This window comes from Ambystoma mexicanum, chromosome 2q (genome assembly GCF_040938575.1).
Source record: "Ambystoma mexicanum isolate Mex_15411 chromosome 2q, UKY_AmexF1_1, whole genome shotgun sequence".
Classification (NCBI taxonomy): Eukaryota; Metazoa; Chordata; class Amphibia; order Caudata; family Ambystomatidae; genus Ambystoma; species Ambystoma mexicanum.
Genome location: NC_090924.1, coordinates 404,073,385 through 404,091,551, shown reverse-complemented (window position 1 = coordinate 404,091,551; position 18,167 = coordinate 404,073,385). Strand labels below are relative to the sequence as shown.

Genomic DNA, 18,167 nt, shown 5'->3' with positions numbered 1-18,167 from the left:
CTCCTCAGAGACCTCAGCATCCACTGGATGCCTTTAATCCCTCCTCCGGGCTCTTCTGCAACCGTTGCGACTCTATCTCCTTTTCCATTCTGCCCTCCAGTCCGACACAGTTTGCTGGACACACGATGGATGTTCTTTCTAGCCCTCTCACCACTCCTCTCTCTTGGACGGACCACTTTCCGCTCTCTTCCCACCTGAAACATCTTATAGCACAGGCAAAGCCCTCCCCAGCACTGCCGGCCCATGAAGTGAGTGTCAGTGGCCACCTTTGCCTCAACTCTCTCTGCTCCTCCTACTCCTGCGGCTGACCCCACCCTGACACAGCCCTCTCTAACCTGCATCTTTCTATCTTCAACACCTTGGATATTCTTACCCATGTAATTAAAATCTGTCTGAATCCTACCTCCAAGGGCAATTCTTGGTATAACTCCAACTTCACCGCCCTGAAACGCAAGTGCAGGGTGGCTGAGAGGGAGTGGAGGGCTTCACGCGCATCCTCTGACAAACTGGCCTGCCGCCTGTGCCAAAAGCAGCACAGAGTCTCTGTCTTCTCCAAGAAGAGGGTCCATATTCAAGCCTCCATCTCTGCGGCCTCTAACAACATGGCCAAACTCTTTAACATCTGCAAGGAGCTGGCCAATCCCACTGCAGTCTCCACCCCTCCTGTTCCCTCCCAGGTTCTCTGTACGGCTTTGGCCTCATTTCACCACTAAAACTCAGAACATCCTGTCCTTGCTTTCCTCCTCCTTATCTCTCTCTCTCTCTCTCTCTCTTCTCTCTCTCTCTCTCCCTCTCTCCTCCTCTCTCTCTCTCTTTCTCTCTCTCTCTTCCTCTCTCAGGTCTCCTTTGGCAGCCTCTCCCTCTCCCCATCCTTTCTCCTCCTTCTCTCTGACAACACTTGACAATGTTTCTAGACAATGCTGATCTATGGAAGTGTCGTCCAAACAGGTGCTCCCCAGCTCTTCCAGAACTATAAAGACCACATTTCCACTCTCAATCCAGCCTTGGCCGATTTCTGTAATCACTCCTTCGCCACTGGATCTTTCCCCTCTCTCCTCTAGCACTCCCTTGTGCAGCCCCTCCTAAAAAAGCCTTCTGCCGATCCTACCTGTCCGGCGAACTATCGTCCAATTTCTTTCACCCCTTTCCTGGTCAAACTTCTGGAAAAGCTGACCATCTCACAGCTTACTTTCCACGTTGAATCTGTTTGTAGTCTCCATGACCAGTCTAGCTTCAGAGCAGCCAGAGGCATGGAAACTGCTCTTCTGAATACCTTTGAATATTTGTTCTCTAATCATGATTTCAGCTCTCCCTCTGTCCTCCTCCTCCTCCTTGACCTCTCCTCTGCTTTTGATAGTCAATCATGCCACCCTGACCAATCGACTCTGTGAGAACCTTGGCATCACGGCTCAGACCCAGGCATGACTGACCTCCTTCTTCCTGGACTGACTTTCCCAGGTCCAACTTGGGTCCTTTCTCTCCACCACCTCTCTCTCCACATGTGGTATCCCAAGGGCTCAATCCTCTCACCTGGCTTTCAATGTCTATCTGGCCTCTTTGACCCACCTGATCGCCACCTTCTCTATTAACTTTCAGTGTTATGCAGATGACAGTCAGTTCTCTTTCAGGCTTCCCTCAACCTCCTCTCCTTCCTCAATCATTCCTGACTGTCTATCCACGATTCAGGATTGGTGCATCTCCAAAGCTCTTTACTTTAATGGCAGTAAGTCTGAGATCCTTCTAATTGGGACCCCTGCTCCCGTTTTCCCTCTCTCACTCTGGCTGCCCTCCTTGGGCCCTCTACCCTCGCCTTCCAGTGAGGCAAAAACCTTGGTGTCATCTTCAACTCCACTCTCTCCTTCTCTTCTCACATCTCAGCCCACTTCCAGATGCACCTCCTGAGAGGTATTCTACTTTTTCTCACCTTGCCCCTAGAGGCTCTGGTTCTTGTCAGGCTGGACTACTGCAACAGCCTCTTTCTCAATCTGCCTAACTCTATGTTCACCCCCTGCAACTAATCCAGAACAGGACTTCAAGACTTATCCTTGGCCTCAAGCCCAGGGACTACATCTCTCTAGTCCTGAAATCTCTCCACTAATTACAGTTGGCTGCAAGGATCAGGTTCAAGACCCTCTGCATCGTCCACAAGGCGTTCTGGGGACGAGGCCATCACTATGTCCAACTCTCTCTGCCTAAATACCTTCCTTCTAGAGCCCTTCGCTCAGCTACCTCTAACTCTTTGAGGGTCAGACACTTCTCCAAGCAGACAATGTGGGGTAGATCTCTCGCATTTGCAGGTGCCGCCCTCTGGAATGCCCGCTTACCACTCTTTGACTTGAGACAATCCACCTGAAGTTCCAGAAGCGGCTCAAGTCCCTTCTTTTCTCCTCTGCTTTCTCTCTCGCCTCTTCTTCATATGTATGTCTTGCACCTCACATATAGCATGAACAGCCTCCCCCTGACGCCTCATATTTTTAACTTTTTATAGCATTAAAATGAAATGCCTCACTCTTACACACAACATTTCTCACACTCAGGCAGGACCAAATATGCATATGAAATAGAACAGAAGCAATGACCATATCCGTCAGGCTTAGAAACCATGAAGATCAGGCACGGCCATTACCACCAGGTACACCCAGAGGGTACAGCATGCGCTGCAGAAGCACATTTTTCCTTACAAAAAACAGACACACCATGGACAGCATAAATGCAGGATTCTCACTCACAAACAGTGGGTGAACCCCTATTTAGGACCCCCACCAACACCACACAACATACCACATATTATCATCATAATAAATTGAGAGGACACTTTTATATTTGTAAAAAAAACATCACATTTATTGGAGTCAACATAATCTGTGGTCCCAGCCTCACTCTGTGTACTTGGCCTAAAACACTCACCGGGTGGCCCTTTGCCATTCCTGGGATTCCACAACCAGTGCACTATCACTATCACTTCCGGTTTATTTCCTAGTGGACAACCGCCTCTGGTTGTTTTTACTGCCAGGCCAGTAAGTCTCCGACAACCTTGTGTGGAGCGAATAACCCCAGGTCCACTGCATTCAGTTGTCGAGGAGTCTCAACTGTCCGTAAGGGTGTCAGCACCCATCTAACCCCAACCTGGCTTGTGCTGTCAGTGGGTAATGCCCACGGTAGCATCCACAACTCGACTCCTCCCTGGCTATGACCACCCAGTAACTCTGCCACGCTTTGGGGGTGGCCCCTCTAGATCCCCAATGCTCCCGCTGCCGATAATCACCATAGAAACTCACTCACAGCCAGCCCTCCTAAAAGCTGCAAAGACAACCAGGAGGAGAACTTTGTGCCCCTCGTCTGACAGGTGAACCCCATTGGTAGCAAAATGTACAAAGTTTTTCTCACACAGCATCCTGTGCCTGTTAAAACACAAGCCGTGTGTCAGCATTTGACCCAACATTCTGATGCCCTCCTGCATATTAGCCGTCCTTTCCCCAAGGTGGCATCATTCCCCCCCCAGGTGCAAGACCAGAACGCCCTGTCCCGGCATTCTCCCCAGCTGTCTGAAAACCGTGGGCAGTAAACAATGCCATTGCATGCCCAGTGTACCCAGCCAAACCAATTCTCTGTTCCTCTGACCCATGATGACATCCCTCTGCCATCGCTGTGCTCTCTTCTCCACGTGTGATACAAATGAATGACCCATGAGCCAAACAGCCCCATCTGCCGCTAGAATGAGACGTGTTCAAAACTCTTTTTAAAATCTTTAAACAGTTAAACATCCTGCAGTCAAGCACGATCCATGATCCTCTTTCACCAGAACCTAAGGGGGAACACCGCCAGTCCTTACACATAAGCTGTAACAACCAGAATCCCACTTCCCCAACTTCAGTATTGCTGGCCCAGGCATTCCTTTCAGGAAAGCATTCGTAGCCACCCCTATTCTGAGGACCAACCCGTACCATGGTAGACACTGTCAGCCAGTGCTGCCACCAAAACCGTGCGAAATTGAAACAGGGTCAAGGGAAACCCATCACCATGCATTAGTAGGTATTCCTCCCCATTGGTCTGCCGCTCAAGTACTGTGAAAGCAAACCGGCGGGGCACATTTTCTTGCTCGGGGAACTAAATAAAGTAACCCATTTCCCCTTTACATCCTGATCCGTCTTGGATCTCCTCAACCTTATGCTCATCCCAACTCTGTGAACACCATATCCTTTGCTAGCAGTGCTCTCCCTGAACGGTCCTCTTTGCAAGTCCAGACCAGCTCACTGATGCAAAACACCCCAAAAAAGGCCAGAGCAAAGGCCGCCCTAAACAGTGCCACCTCATATGCATCATAGCCCAGAGCGGGCAACCATTTCAGTAGTTTCACTAATGCCCTGAAATCAATGGGCCGGCGCCCATCCTTCCTATACACCGCTATTCTGCCCCATCCTTTCAGTGCAGCTCGCACCACGAAACCCTTGGTGGGATCACCCCTACCCAACAGCTTGCTGTAGAAAGCTGTTGCCGCCAGATGGTCGGCAGCCCAGCTTCTTGTCTCACCACTTTCATGTGCCCCGACCAGAAATACGCACACCTCGTCTTCCAGCTGTTCATCCACACACCCTTTTGTACGCGACACACATAGGAACTTATCGTAGCTCTGTTGGTTCCCAGGACCTAACACCTGGCGTGAGTGATCGCTCACCAAGGTCCTAGAGGGTCCGGTCCACAACACCAAAGGCCACCATTCATTCTTGAACTGCACCCCCACTTCTGCACCGCAGGATGGGCCTTCCGGTACATATCCCACTGAAGACAAGAAAGCGCATCAGCTGCGTTGTTAATAGTACCCTGTACATAGAGATCCCTGAATTCAATATTCTGGTAAAAGCAGATGTCCACTAGTTTTCTCAGCAGACTTAGTACAACCAGACATGATGCTGCCTGAAAGTTAATGGACTGCACAACCGCCCTGTTATCGGACCAAAAACGTACCCTCCTGTTACTCAGCTGGCCTGGCCACAGCAAGAGAGATACCACAATCGGGAAGATCTCTAGAGCCATTATATCCTTGGTCCTTCCTTCTTTCTGCCATTATGTTGGCCACTTCTGTGTTCTGTGCACACCATTTCCGACCTAGGATGACCCCAAATCCATCCCTTCCTGATGCATCCAAGTGTATTTGGAGCTCTCTGCCGGCCGCCCAAGGGGCCCTCCACAACCTTATCCCATCGTTAAACCCTACTAGGAATGTCCGCCACATGCGCAGATCCTCTTTTGGGCTGAACTGAGCTTGACGTGATGATGATTCTGCGTGACCGCTGCCGATGACCTCACCAACTTCCTAGAAAATACTCTGCCCGCAGGGATAACCCTTGAGGCAAAATTCTACTTGCCCAGCAATTGCGGCACCTTCTCAAGCATAGTCCTGTCCTTAACCAGGTTATTATCAATCTCTGCCAGCAGTCCCATTGCCTTCTGATATTGATATTGATATTTTATTTCTAACGCGCTCGAACACAAGTGTTTCAGAGCGTGACGAGGCAATGGAGGGGAACAAGGGAGAACAAAAACAACAATCTTACTAGGCCCAGTGACATTGAGAACACGCAAGTGCATGGGAGGGAAAAAGGGGTAAGTGCAAGGGGGAGAGGTGGAAAGTGCTGAGCAAAAATAAAAATAAGTAAATAAAAACATGAAATAAATAAATAAATAAATAACAAAGTTAACGAACAGCGGTAGTGCAGCCAGCAAGTGGCACGTGCTGGGAATAAGGCAACAGACAGGTTGTGTCTGAATAAGTGCAGAAAAAGAAGAGAAAAAGAGGGGGATTGTAGGGTTACAGATACAGACCCCAGTGCAAGGAATTGCCCAGAGGCAGTGCAGGTGGGTGGCAGGGTGAGCAGGTACCTGGGCCCTGAAGACAGAGGGGGACAGGTGCATAATGCTGATTCAGAACAGATCAACAGGGGAGGAGAGAAGGCAGAAGCAAAGAGGAAGGTCTTGAGGTGCTTCCGGAATCGGAGGTGGGTCTCTTCAAGTTTTAGAGTTGCAGGGAGGCTGTTCCAGAGGGAGGCCCCACCCGAAGACAGAGCTCTTCCCCCAGATCATTTCTTAGAAACATTGTCAGTTGCCTGTTGTCAGCGGGAAACCTGCAGGCCCCCCTGACCGTGTCTATTTCAATGCCCAGGAACATGATCTCTTCCGCCGGACCCTGTGTCTTCTCAGGTGCCAGCGGGATCCTCATTCTGCACATCAAACTCTGGAAGGAAACCAAAGCACCTGCACAGTCTCCAGATCTCCTTCTCCCCACAAACAGAAAATCATCAAGGTAGTAAAAGATCCCCCCTCTCTGCTATTCTGTACAGGCTGCCCACTCCAAAAATGAGCTGAAAGCCTCAAAGAATGAGTAAGACACCTAGAAGCCCATGGGCATATCATACTGGTCCTCCCACTGAAAACCCAGTAGGTGAAAGCTAACCGGGTGCACAGGCAGGAGCCGAAATGCAGACGCAATATCAACCTTGGCCAACAATGCCCCCTTGCCCATCTCAGCCACCAGGTCCATGACCTTTTGCAACAATGGCATTACCCCTTGCTTGTCGAGCAGCCCTTTTTCTTTTCGCCAGTGTATGTGCTTGCCTCTCTGTTGCTGGGGGGTCTCTATCATGATGGTGGTGCCAACCTGGGCAGGAGCAACCCCTTTTTGTGTTGACACTTCACCTTCGTTGACCAAAACCTTTCTTGCCCAACCTGCTCCTCTACTTTGGACCTTCTTTTGGAAGAGCAGCCAGAGCTCGGCCTCTTCATCATTATCCCACCCACTCCTGCCGCTGGAGCTGCTCTCGCTACTAGAGAACATGTCTGGTGACCCTTGGCTCAACATCCCAGTATAGCGACCTACAATGACAGAAGTGAAATGTGTTCTCTTCCCAAAGTACCAAGTCACTCGTAAGGCAATTTCAAAGTACAGACCAACCCTTGCATCTCCCCATGACAGTACACAGTACCCAGTAGCCAGCGCTCGGGGCAATATCTCTCCCTCTGTCCACATCGCATGCCATTTGACACCCAACTGCCCGTGAAGTGATGCCAAAATCTCTCTTCTTGTGGGAGTGTCTAATACCTTACCAAAAACCTATGCAGTGGTCAAATCTGAAGTAGGCAACTCAGTTCCTTCAGCTAGCTCTTGTCACCTGTGATAGTACATAGACATAACCAGAAAGAAAGTTCCCAATTAGGGAACTTACCTCCCCTACACACTATCCTAAAGCCTAATACAGGCAAACAGTTGGGAGTCAGTGGCAAGTGGTTCCTATAAAGAGAGCCACTTACATCACTAGTGGGCTTTGTCACACTAAAGTCTGTTTGTATATCAGATCTCTCAATTCTTAAAGATAAACAATGCATGCACATTAACTATATCAGGCTGAAGTTCATGACAAATACATTTTATTCACAAATTGCCCAACGCGTTTCGAGTTATTCACTCTTCATCAGGGGCATCTTAATCATGCTTCACTAAAAAGAAAACAAAAATAGAAGTAATGTCAAATTTCATGACTGGTACATAAATCTTGTAAATCAGATCATAGCAATACAGGAATTCATGAATACAAATTTAAACACTTCAAAATATCAAAAAGGAAAAAAAGGAAAAGCAGAAAAAAACGGTCTTATTCCTCTCTAGTGCAGGGGAACAAAATATAAAATAATTAAACACATGTTCAAACTGTTCACAAAGGAAACACCCAAATTCAGTTTGTAAAGGCTGTTCTCAGAAGTAACACTATTCTCAAAACGGCTTGATCCACAGTGGGGGTTTCACAACTTCTTACTCCATGGAGAAGTACTTATATTATACAAAAAGAAGTTTAACAATTCAAAAGTGCCTATATGAAAAGATATCCTAACTAGCAAACAATAACATACCATATTATTTCATTAACATATACTTACATTTTATTACTCACATGTAGTGAAAATTCTCAATAAAAGCAATCATGAAAAATGATCATATCACATAAAACAATTACAAAAGTAAAAAAGCAACACAAGTATATCTGTATAAGTGGGTGCTAATGTTACGATTTTTCTAAGGTCAATACAGTGTCAACAATTCACACTCAGATCCTTAAGCCACAGGAGAATCTGGCTGTTTCATATTCTTTGATGTATTCAATGTTAGAAGCTTTTTTGAATACAATCGACGCAAGACATTTTCTACCCCTGAATAATGTCCTACACTCTGTGTGTCTAAGGGACAGAAACTTGTGCAAGTTGGGAACCTATTGAATACATCAAAGAATATGAAACAGCCAGATTCTTCTGTGGCTTAAGGATCTGAGTGTGAATTGTTGACACTGTATTGACCTTAGAAAAATCGTACCATTGGGACCCACTTATACAGATATACTTGTGTTGCTTTTTTACTTTTGTAATTGTTTTATGTGATATGATCATTTTTTATGATTGTTTTTATTGAGACTTTTCACTACATGTGAGTAATAAAATGTAAGTATATGTTAATGACTAATATGGTATGTTATTGTTTGCTAGTTTGGATATCCTTTCAGATAGGCAGTTTCGAATTGTTAAACTCAGAAGTAACACACCATTTGGTTATGCTTTCCTCATGTCATACCAGGTTAATGTTTGTGAGGGTAAACAAGGAGCCTCATGTACTAAACGGTGCTCCATCCGTCACATGTTCATGAGTTACTGCCCCTAACAGGTTATGAGGCCATCAATTAATTGGCCAAATCCCATAGCCTCTGTCTAGAGGATGAGATCAAGCCAGTCTATGTGCAGGTAATTCAACAGTTAGGTCTGTGGTGTTCATTGATTTGAACGTCACTTATTGACTGGATAACAGAGTCCTTACACTGCGTTGCCAAGCACATGCTAATATTCAGAAAAAAGCGAGAGTAGAATCATCAGCTAATTCCTTAATGAGTTTCAACTGGTGTCTCCTGGTGTTACTTTTGTATACTGAGTCGTATCAGTCGGCTCAGATCTTTGGTCATTTTAAGTTTGAACATGTGAATGAGGGTGTGGTTAACCTGTGGGTGAAAGGTGCTTTGTGCCTTCATTTCTAGATATGTATACCTTTCTGCTTCACCTGTTACACAATAGTACATAGACATAACATGTTAATAGAGTAATTGCAAGTTTGCACACAGTACCATCGTACCCTCTCCATTCCAAAAACTGTTCTACGGGCCAACCATCTAATACCTCTAATAGGTGCCCAGGAGCATATTGCTTGCATTAATATAATGCTTTGCTCATGGCAATCATTTGTAATACATTTAAGTGGACGCACGTCACCGTCAGCGCGCAGGAGCATTATTCTTTAAGACGCACGTCACCGTCAGCGCCCAGGAGCATCATTCTTTCATTTAGGTAATCTTTTCGGTAATGGTTAATAGGAGGGGTGATGGGGGCGGGGCTGTGGCAACATACACCGCCCTGTTCATCCCACAATACTGAGTTAGCTGCGAGTGTGATCCGACAATCCTTTTTTGTGTGAAATGACAAATACAAGGTCCCACCTGTCGCCCACCGTTTCAAAACCATTTCAAAACCAAAGCATAATTCTTTCTTGGAGAGTTTGTGCCCCGTTTCCCCCTTTTAAAAACAAAAACCTTATTCCTTCTTGTAGAATGCGCGCACCCTTTCCCCCTTTACACAAAACATACTCTTTCTTGTAGGATGCTTTCTTAAATATTTGCATAATAACAAATTGCAACAACCATTCCGTGCTATGAGCCATCCTTTTTATCAAAATCCTGCTTCATAATTTCACCTTCTGTTATGCCACCGCCCCCTTACTGGCCTTCATTGGAGGCACCCCCGCTGCACTTTCAAATGTGCGCCAATGCATTGACCTGGGGCGTGCTGTATCAGGCGCGCCGGCAATAACGACACAACACTTCTTAAGGGTGTCTAACAAGTAACTGTTTTATTGGTGCATGGGGCGCGCATCCTTGGACTCAGGTCACATGACCTCACTGCCTCGCATGCGTGCCCCTGTCTTATGGCGCAGGGCGCACGCCTGATGCTACATCTCCCCCTAATATAATCTAGTCCTACCCCATCTCCTCGATCCATCTTCTTGGGCGTTGGATGGTGCAATGAGGTCTGTTTTCAGGTTGTGGATGAGCCAGTGCTTCATCTTGGCCCTCTCCAGGGGCGGCGGGAATCTCTGCACCCAACTATTCCTCATCCCCCGTGTGTCCCTATTCTTCTCGGATACGTAAGTCCTCGTCACTCTCATTGGTGTCCACCTCTGGGTAAACGCTGTGTGTCCTTCTGAAGAAGGATGGGTTTCTCGTCGCTTGTTTGTTTGATCTTTCAGCAGTGACCATGGATCCATTCATGATGGTGATGATCGGTGGGAGAGGGTAAAATGGTGGCATCCCTTTGTAATGGGCCACCTGCCTCACGATGCGCAGTCTCCCACCTTGAGGTCACTCTAGCAGACCTGGCGTCTGCGACCCACGTATTCTTTCATCTTGTCCTTCGCTTCTTGGTCTTTCCTCTGCTTCACGGTCCTTCAGGGTTGGGTTTAGTCATTCGGGCCTCGTGAGGTATTTGGGAGTGCACAAGGCGGCCAAACATTAATTCTGCCGGGCAGGCCCCGGTGGAGTCTTATGTTGTGTTTCGGTAGTCTTTTAAGAGCTGGTACAAGGACTGCGCCACTGGCATATGGGTGATGTTGGATCTCCTCACCGCCCTCTTGACTTTAGTCATAAATCGCTCTACAGTCCCATTCGCTTGGGGCCACAATGGGGTAACATTTCTGTGCCGGAAACCCATGTATTTGGTGAAGGTCTTGAAGTAATTGCAGGTGAATGGTGGACACTATTTCCCTGTGGCTGTCATGTGCAATGTCTACTGCTCTCTCGTGTAGAGGAGATGGCAGTACCACCCTATCCCCTTTGAGGATCAAACCAGAAGGTGGCATGGATATTTATTCTTTTGACTGGGCCAGTGTTCTGAAGCGGGTTGTGTCTATTGCTTGGTTGTTTGGCAGTGGTGCTTCCGTAGCTTCCCACCTGACGTTCTGGATGATGGAGGTCACAATGTCTAGGGTCACGTCCTCCTTGGTGCACCATGTCAGTTCTTCCATGGGAATTGCCTGTGGTATGGTGTGGTGGACAACATAGTTGACATATCCGTCGGCCCTGTCCCTCAGGGAGTGTGTGTCTGCCAGAGTGTGACGGGATACGAAATCCGCGAGGTTCACATCTTTCCCCTGCTTGTGGAGGATGTCGAAACAGTATTCTTGCAAGCAGAGCCCCCATCTTGCAATTCTGGGAGGCATTTGTGATGACGGCTTTCCATATATGGTGATGAGGGCTTGGTGGGCCGTGATGACAATAAATGGCTTGCCATACAAGAACATATGAAAGTGCTCACAGGCCCATAGTACTGAAAGTGCTTCTTTCTCTGCCTGCCAGTATCGTTGTTCAGCCTCCATGACTCTTGCTAGCAGAGGACACGATTCTTCTACACGTGTGTTCACTGCTTGAATGTTGTGCTAAAATAGCGCCTAGCCCTATGGGGCTTGCATCTACTGTCACTTCTGTGTGTAGGTTGGGGTCGAAGTACGACATACAGACAGCAACGGCAATGTCTTTTTTGATTTTCTTGAATGCTTGTTAGTGCATAGTTTCCCATGAGAATGGGTGGCCCTTCTTGGTCAGCGACCACATTGGGCTGCTGGTGGTGGCAAAGTTCATAAGGTACCTTGTACAGTAGCTTGTTAGTCCTAGGAAGGACCTCACGTGTGCGATGTTAGTTGGACGAGGAGCTTCTGTCAGTGCACACATTTTGTCCGAATCTAGTTGAATGCCTTTCTCAGAGAAGCTATGGCCAAAGAATTTGAGTGTTGTTTTGTTAAATGCGCACATCTCTTTGTTGAGCGTCGGGTTTGCGTCGCTGAGGGCTTTGCATATTTTCACGAGTGTTTTGTTGTGATCTTCCTGTGACTTTCCAAAGATGAGGATGTCATTGCTGTCGTTTATACAGTGTGGTATGTGACATAATTTTCCGGATCACTTCCTGGAATATCTTGGCGGCCAATGATATACCAAAGTTTAATCGTTTGTAATGAAAGGGACCTATATGTGTCTTGAAGGTTGTAATGTACCTGGAGTTTTTGTCCAGTTGGATCTGGTACCTCTTGTTCAGGTTTAACCTGGAGAAGACCTCGGCTCAGTTTAGCACGTGTATCATATCAGTGATAAGCAGGGATTGGTGTGCACATATCCACACAAAGCTGTATGTGACTCGCTGGGCCCTTTTTTGGCATGGGCAAGGCTGGCGAGACCCAGGGGGTGGGACCGGATGTTGGTTCAATTATGTCTGCCTCGATGAGGGCATACGTTCTTTTTCAACTTCATGTTGGATGGTGAAGGATATCCCTCGGTAGTGTTGCGCAACAGGTTTCACTGTTTTGTCTATGTGTAGATGAATCTGGCGGCCTCTTAGTTTTACGATTCCTTTGAAGAGGTTCGGGAAGCTATTTTCCACTCTGACGGTCGATGATACATATTTATTGGCCATTACCCGGTACAGGATGTGGATGACCCCTATCAGGATCGCCAGTCTGAAGCTTAGTATGCATCCGCAAGATGCTTTGGTGGCAAGGACGTGGATGAGGATGCGGTCTCGTTTGTCCTTATGTTCACAGGATGACGTGAAGGACCCTAGGCATGGGAGCGGTCATTTGGCCCCATAGGCATAGATGTCCGCCTGGGCTTGTTTGAGTCTTGGGGTCTGTGTTAGCTTGCGATATTCACATTCAGGCATCACGTTGACGGTTGCTCCTGAGTCGATAAGGAAGTTGAATGTTTGTCCTTGTATATTGATGGGTAGTGTGGGGCTCTGTTCCAAGGTTACAGGGTTTCCCAGGGCATATAGGTAACCCCTTCGCCTATGTTCTGTGCTTGACTGGGACTCTAACTCACTTGTTGAAGGTGTGGTTGTGCACAGGTGGTGAACTCTATGCCTTCCTTTCCTGTGGGTGTCGGTAGAGGGAGAGTGCTTCGCCCTGGTGTTGCGTCTTTCTCGGTTGGATCTCCTCTCAGAGTATCTGTTTTTGTCATCTCATGAGTGTCGCAACGGTGACTTGCATCTGTGTGATTGTTGGTCTGACTGTATGGTCTTGAAGTCCTGGTGTTGCGGCACATTTTTGTCGAAAGTGGTCCTCATCCCTGCAAGATGAGCATATCTGGCAAATGGCTGGGCACAACCCTTCATGTGGGAGATCGTAGCCACATCAGAAACACAGTTGCTTTTCGCTCTTCAACTCTTGTTTCGGGGTGGACGGTGTTGAGAGTTTGTTCACTGATTCTTCTTTTATGGTACTCACTGGTGGATATCTGGATTTTGCTCATGGATGATATCTGGTGGTCCAGTGCTGAGGTGGTCCTCACCAGCATGAGGATCTCTGCTAAGCTGTGAGGTGTCTGTAGTAGCTTCCTCTTGAGTGGGGTTGATTCACAGCCCGCAATGACTCGGGACTTAATGGCTTCTTCTTTGTTGTAGAGGTGAAATTCGCAGTGCTTCACTTTAGATCTGAGGCGTGCAACAAACTTGTCCATGCTCTCACCTGGCAGTTGAGTGGTGTATGGAATACGTGTCGTTCGTGATCCACGTTCTTTTGGATGGCGAAGTGGTCACCTAGTATGCGCCCGAGGTCTGGGAAGGTGCATTCGATGACTTTGGGTCATTCGAAAACAATGTCCCGCACTTCTGGGCATGCTGTGAGGGTGAGCAGTCCTATGATGTGCTTGTCCTCATGCGGGCCCACGGCTTTGAGGTAAGCATCAAATTCTTTCATCCACTGGGACCATCTAGGACCCAGGTGTGTAGTGTCCATCGTGTCAAGTGGCAGCAGGGATGGCAGCGGGAACAAGTCCATACCCTATGCGGCCGGTCTGACAGGTTCCTGGTCCTGCGCGGGGGCGCTCATCGTGCGGAAATGGCGTGGGTGCCAGGCGCTTACCACGTGGTGTGTGGTCAGGACAGTATTGAGGCGGATGGGCCAGTGGTCCTGCGTGTGTACCTGAGGTCGGTCCACTAGTTGGGTGTCAGGGCGGACGCCACTCAACATGGTCCAGTAAGGTGGTGTCCTCTGCAGGGGTACCCAGTGGGGTGTGGTTTGTGTGCAATTTTTGCACCTCTTGGATTGAGAGTCTGGCTGGAGTCCCTTCCTCAAACTCCTGTCTGGGGAGGGTCAGCAGTAACTGCTCTGGGCTGCGTTGCGCTGGGCTGTGAGGTGTCACTTCTGAGAACTTGGCCAGCGCGGTGGGGAGCGCTCGTCCTCTTCTGCTGGAGAGTCTCTGCCCCCCCCAGAGCACGGCAGGCCTGTGACTTGCATTGCGGTCTCAGCTCTGATGATCGGGGCGCATCAGCACTGATGCGTGCTCTCCCGGTAGGTGCCGGTGGCAGTGCTGGCATGGGTTTCCTCTGCTCGTCACCTATGTCAGGTCTGCATTTACCTGGGGCACGCAGTATCAGGCGTGCTGACAATAACAACACAACACTTCTTAATGGTGTCTAACATGTAACTGTTTTATTGGCGTGCAGCGTGGACATCCCTGGACTTGGGTCACATGACATCACTGCCTCGCATGCGTGCCCTGTCTTATGGTGCAGGGCGTGCGCACAATGCCACACACTCCCCCACTTATCGACACTGTTAGGGCGTTACTGTGATGATGGATACAATACACCACACTCAAATATAACAAACGGCAACCCACCTCACTACTGCAAATGCACCAAAGCTGCTCCTGGGCAGTCTTTTATTGTGAACTGCACTGTGCGGGTTGGCAGCTCTAAAAATACTCTAGTCACGCCTGAAAATGGCAGCAAATGCGGCGGTGCCCCAGACAACACCCGCACCAGGTATGCATTCCACCATGCCAGTGGCACATACAGCACTCCATGTGTCCAGACGGCAAATGGCAGCAATTGTGGGTGTGCTTCAGACAACACCCACACCGGGTGTGCATCCCACCATGCCAATGGCACCCAGGACTCCAATCGTCATCCAACCAACCGCAACCTAACAGCAAGTGCTGCAACTCTGAGACACGCTATACAATGGATGTGTACTTGGGAGGAGACTATCGGACGGCTTCTCTGGCAATGACTGTGTGATAAATCAACAGATGTGAATATCGGTTTCTAAACCATCAATCAGCCCCAGACTTCTAGTACACCAGAAGGGATCGAAACAGATTGGAAAAACAAGCACTTATAAACCTCCTTGTCAAATTTCGGTAACTTGGACGGAACGGCGGGCTTATCTCCGACAGGTCGTGGATCGTTGGTTAGTTGCAACACAGCGAAAATACAATTATTACCCAATGATAAAAGGGACTGTCCAGTCAAGGTTTTATAAAAATATCTACTTTATCATTATCACAACAGCCAGTTAGAGCAACACTACGAAATACAGCCCACCCTGTAAAGGAATACAGAGGACAGACAGTTTCAAGAAGGAAATGGGATGTACTCTGGATACTGACATGAGGGTGGTCGGTATAGTAAATAATCGCAACAGTTCAAGGATACTTGGCTTCAGCACAAAGGGAGCAATGGCTCTTAAAATGCCTCTAGGGGCTATCAAAGGAGGACCAGGGGGACAGAACCACAATCTACCTTGTGCTTGTAGGTGTACTTAGTCCTCAACAGGGTTGAGATGGTTTAAGGGCACTTTGCAGCTTCTGTGACAGAGTTCAAGACGGAAGACAGCTACGGGGATCAGGCGGAAAACAGTTCGGCAAATGAAGCTGGACGGATGGCTACAGGCTGGTTGTTAGACGCTCCTCTGCACATCAGAACACTGCTAGTATCCCCACAACACCTTCCCCGGTTTCCCACACTACTCCCCCCAGGTTTCGAGACTCACATGATTTGGTTGCCCCACAGGACCGAAAGCTCTGTACCGGGTACAATGTACGTGCCTGGTTGCAGCCCTTCCTGCATTGGCAGTTGCCATGGAGAGCACACAGCAGAAGGGGCGGCAGAACGCTTCCGCATCGAACAGTCGTCCGCTCACGTGACTCAGAGCGGCGTTTTCCACGTGACGATGGAGGGCGTCACGTGACTCGGAAGCACACAGTACATAACGCTTGATGCACGGAGCACTCACCGCTTCTCAGCTGTCTTTCGACTCTGTTTGGTGCTACGTCTGGACTTTTGCTCTTCTGGTTTACCTTGACTTTGGATCACTCACTTGGACTCCTTCGGATTATCCTTTGTACCTTTGCTTGGAACTGTTGACTCATTGCTGAACCTCGGCCCGTCCCTCACTTGCCTTTGGATCATCCCTTTGAACTTTGTTTGTCTGCACTACGCCATTGCCCCTTGAGGGCTCACGCTACGTCTCCAAGCCCTTGGTTAAGGTGGGCTGTCCTGTACCCACGTGTGACTCCGGTCCCCGTTGTTCTGGGGACTACCTCTCATCTGAGTCTTGAACCTCCTTCACTAGGTCTCCTGGGTTTTCCAAACACCGGATAGGTAAGATCATTCAGACCTTGTGATTCTTGTATTCTATTGTATTTGCTTGGTACTTAACCCCGTTCTTTCTGCAGCAGCATCAGTGTTCCTGAGGTTCCGTGGATCCGGGAAGCAACATCTCCCACCTGTGGCTCCAAAGGTTGCACAGCGGGGTTCTTTTAGGTTCCCCTGTGCGTCACTTGGGGACGGAGGTATCAACGGTCTACACAACACTCAAGTCAGAACAGACTGAGAAGCCGTATAGTCGTGTTGAACAATGCAGGGGTCCACGGAAGAACCCATAGCTGCTTTAGTACAGGCAATTACAATATTAAGGGCGGATATGGCCGCTGCAAACACCGTGATTCACCAAAGATTAGATTCCATACAGAGTGTCCAGCACTCCCTCCCTGCAGACTCTGAATTCGGGGATGCTGCCACCCCAGCCACGCCTCCTCCAGTGGCAAGTACCCCAGCCCCAACCCCGGCGGTCCTTCCAGCCCCTTCTCCCCTGGCTGCTCCTGAACGTTACCAAGGCGACCCCAAGAAGTTCAGGACCTTCATCAATCAGTGCAAGTTGCACTTCCTGTGCAGACCTCTGGCCTTCCCCAACTCCACTGCTAAAGCGGCCTTTACCCTGTCTCACCTGGCCGGAACAGCTGCCGCTTGGGCTAACCCTTTTCTGGAGAACAATAGTCCGGTTCTCTATGATATTGACCTGCTAGTTACTGAGATGTCCCGAGTCTTCGACACCCGTTACAAGGCACAATCCAGGGATCTGGAGCTGTTGGCACTAACCCAGGGTAGAGGGGCCTTGATAGACTACATCACCCGCTTCAACCAATTGGTAGCCGAGACATCATGGCCAGAAAGCAAGCGGGCGGTAGTCTTCTATAGAGGGTTGAGTAATCCAATGAAGATGCCTTATCACTGGTCCCCTCCGTGCCCACTCAGTATCAAGAACTAGTGGATCTTGCCCTGCAGGTAGATGCACGTCGCACAGAGTGCAGGGCTGAGTTGGGCTTCTCCCACCCTACAACGGTCAATACTCCCGCCTCCAGCACTGAGGAACCCATGCAAGTGGGAGGGTTACGTAGTCCCATCACGACATCCGAGAGAGAACGTAGGAGGGTGGATAATGCATGCTTTTATTGTGGCATCACGGGACACTATGTTAAGGAATGCCCCCGATGTCCCAAGAAGTCCCAGGTTTTTCGGACAGCTCGACCCTAGAACCGGAGACCAGGTTGAGCTTCCAGTCCTCATCTCCGGGTGCCTCTCCTGCTTTTGCTCGTGTCCAGCCCATCTTTGTACAGGCCACTCTTTGTCCCTCTGCGGGTATCTCCCACGCAGTCACGATCATCATTGACTCTGGTGCCACAGGGAACTACGTAGACATTGCTTTAGCCCATTCTCTCAATCTACCTTTAGTGGTGAAAACCTGACCCGAACCTGTCCAGGCTGTAGACGGCACTGCTCTAGTCTCTGGTCCCGTTAGGCATCAAACTGCCCCCCTCTTATTGACTATACAAGACATTCATACAGAGACGCTAAGTTTTGACCTGATTACCACACCCCAGTTCGGTATCATATTAGGAATACCCTGGTTGCGTGAGCACAATCCTCTCATTAATTGGCAAACAGGCACGGTCCTCTTTGAGTCAGATATCTGCCAG

General features: G+C 48.8%; 1 long non-coding RNA gene across 3 annotated transcripts in view; it reads right to left on the bottom strand.

Annotated features, from left to right (window-relative positions):
- LOC138569449 (uncharacterized) overlaps positions 1 to 18,167 on the bottom strand; it is a 144,639-nt gene that overhangs the window by 17,032 nt on the left and 109,440 nt on the right. For 2 of the 3 annotated variants that reach the window (XR_011303242.1, XR_011303241.1), the window contains one exon: positions 7,413 to 7,491. The exons of the other annotated variant lie outside the window; for it this stretch is intronic. This is a non-coding gene — a long non-coding RNA (uncharacterized lncRNA). Of the gene's footprint in view, positions 1 to 7,412; positions 7,492 to 18,167 lie in introns of those variants that run through there. 3 annotated transcript variants of the gene reach the window in all.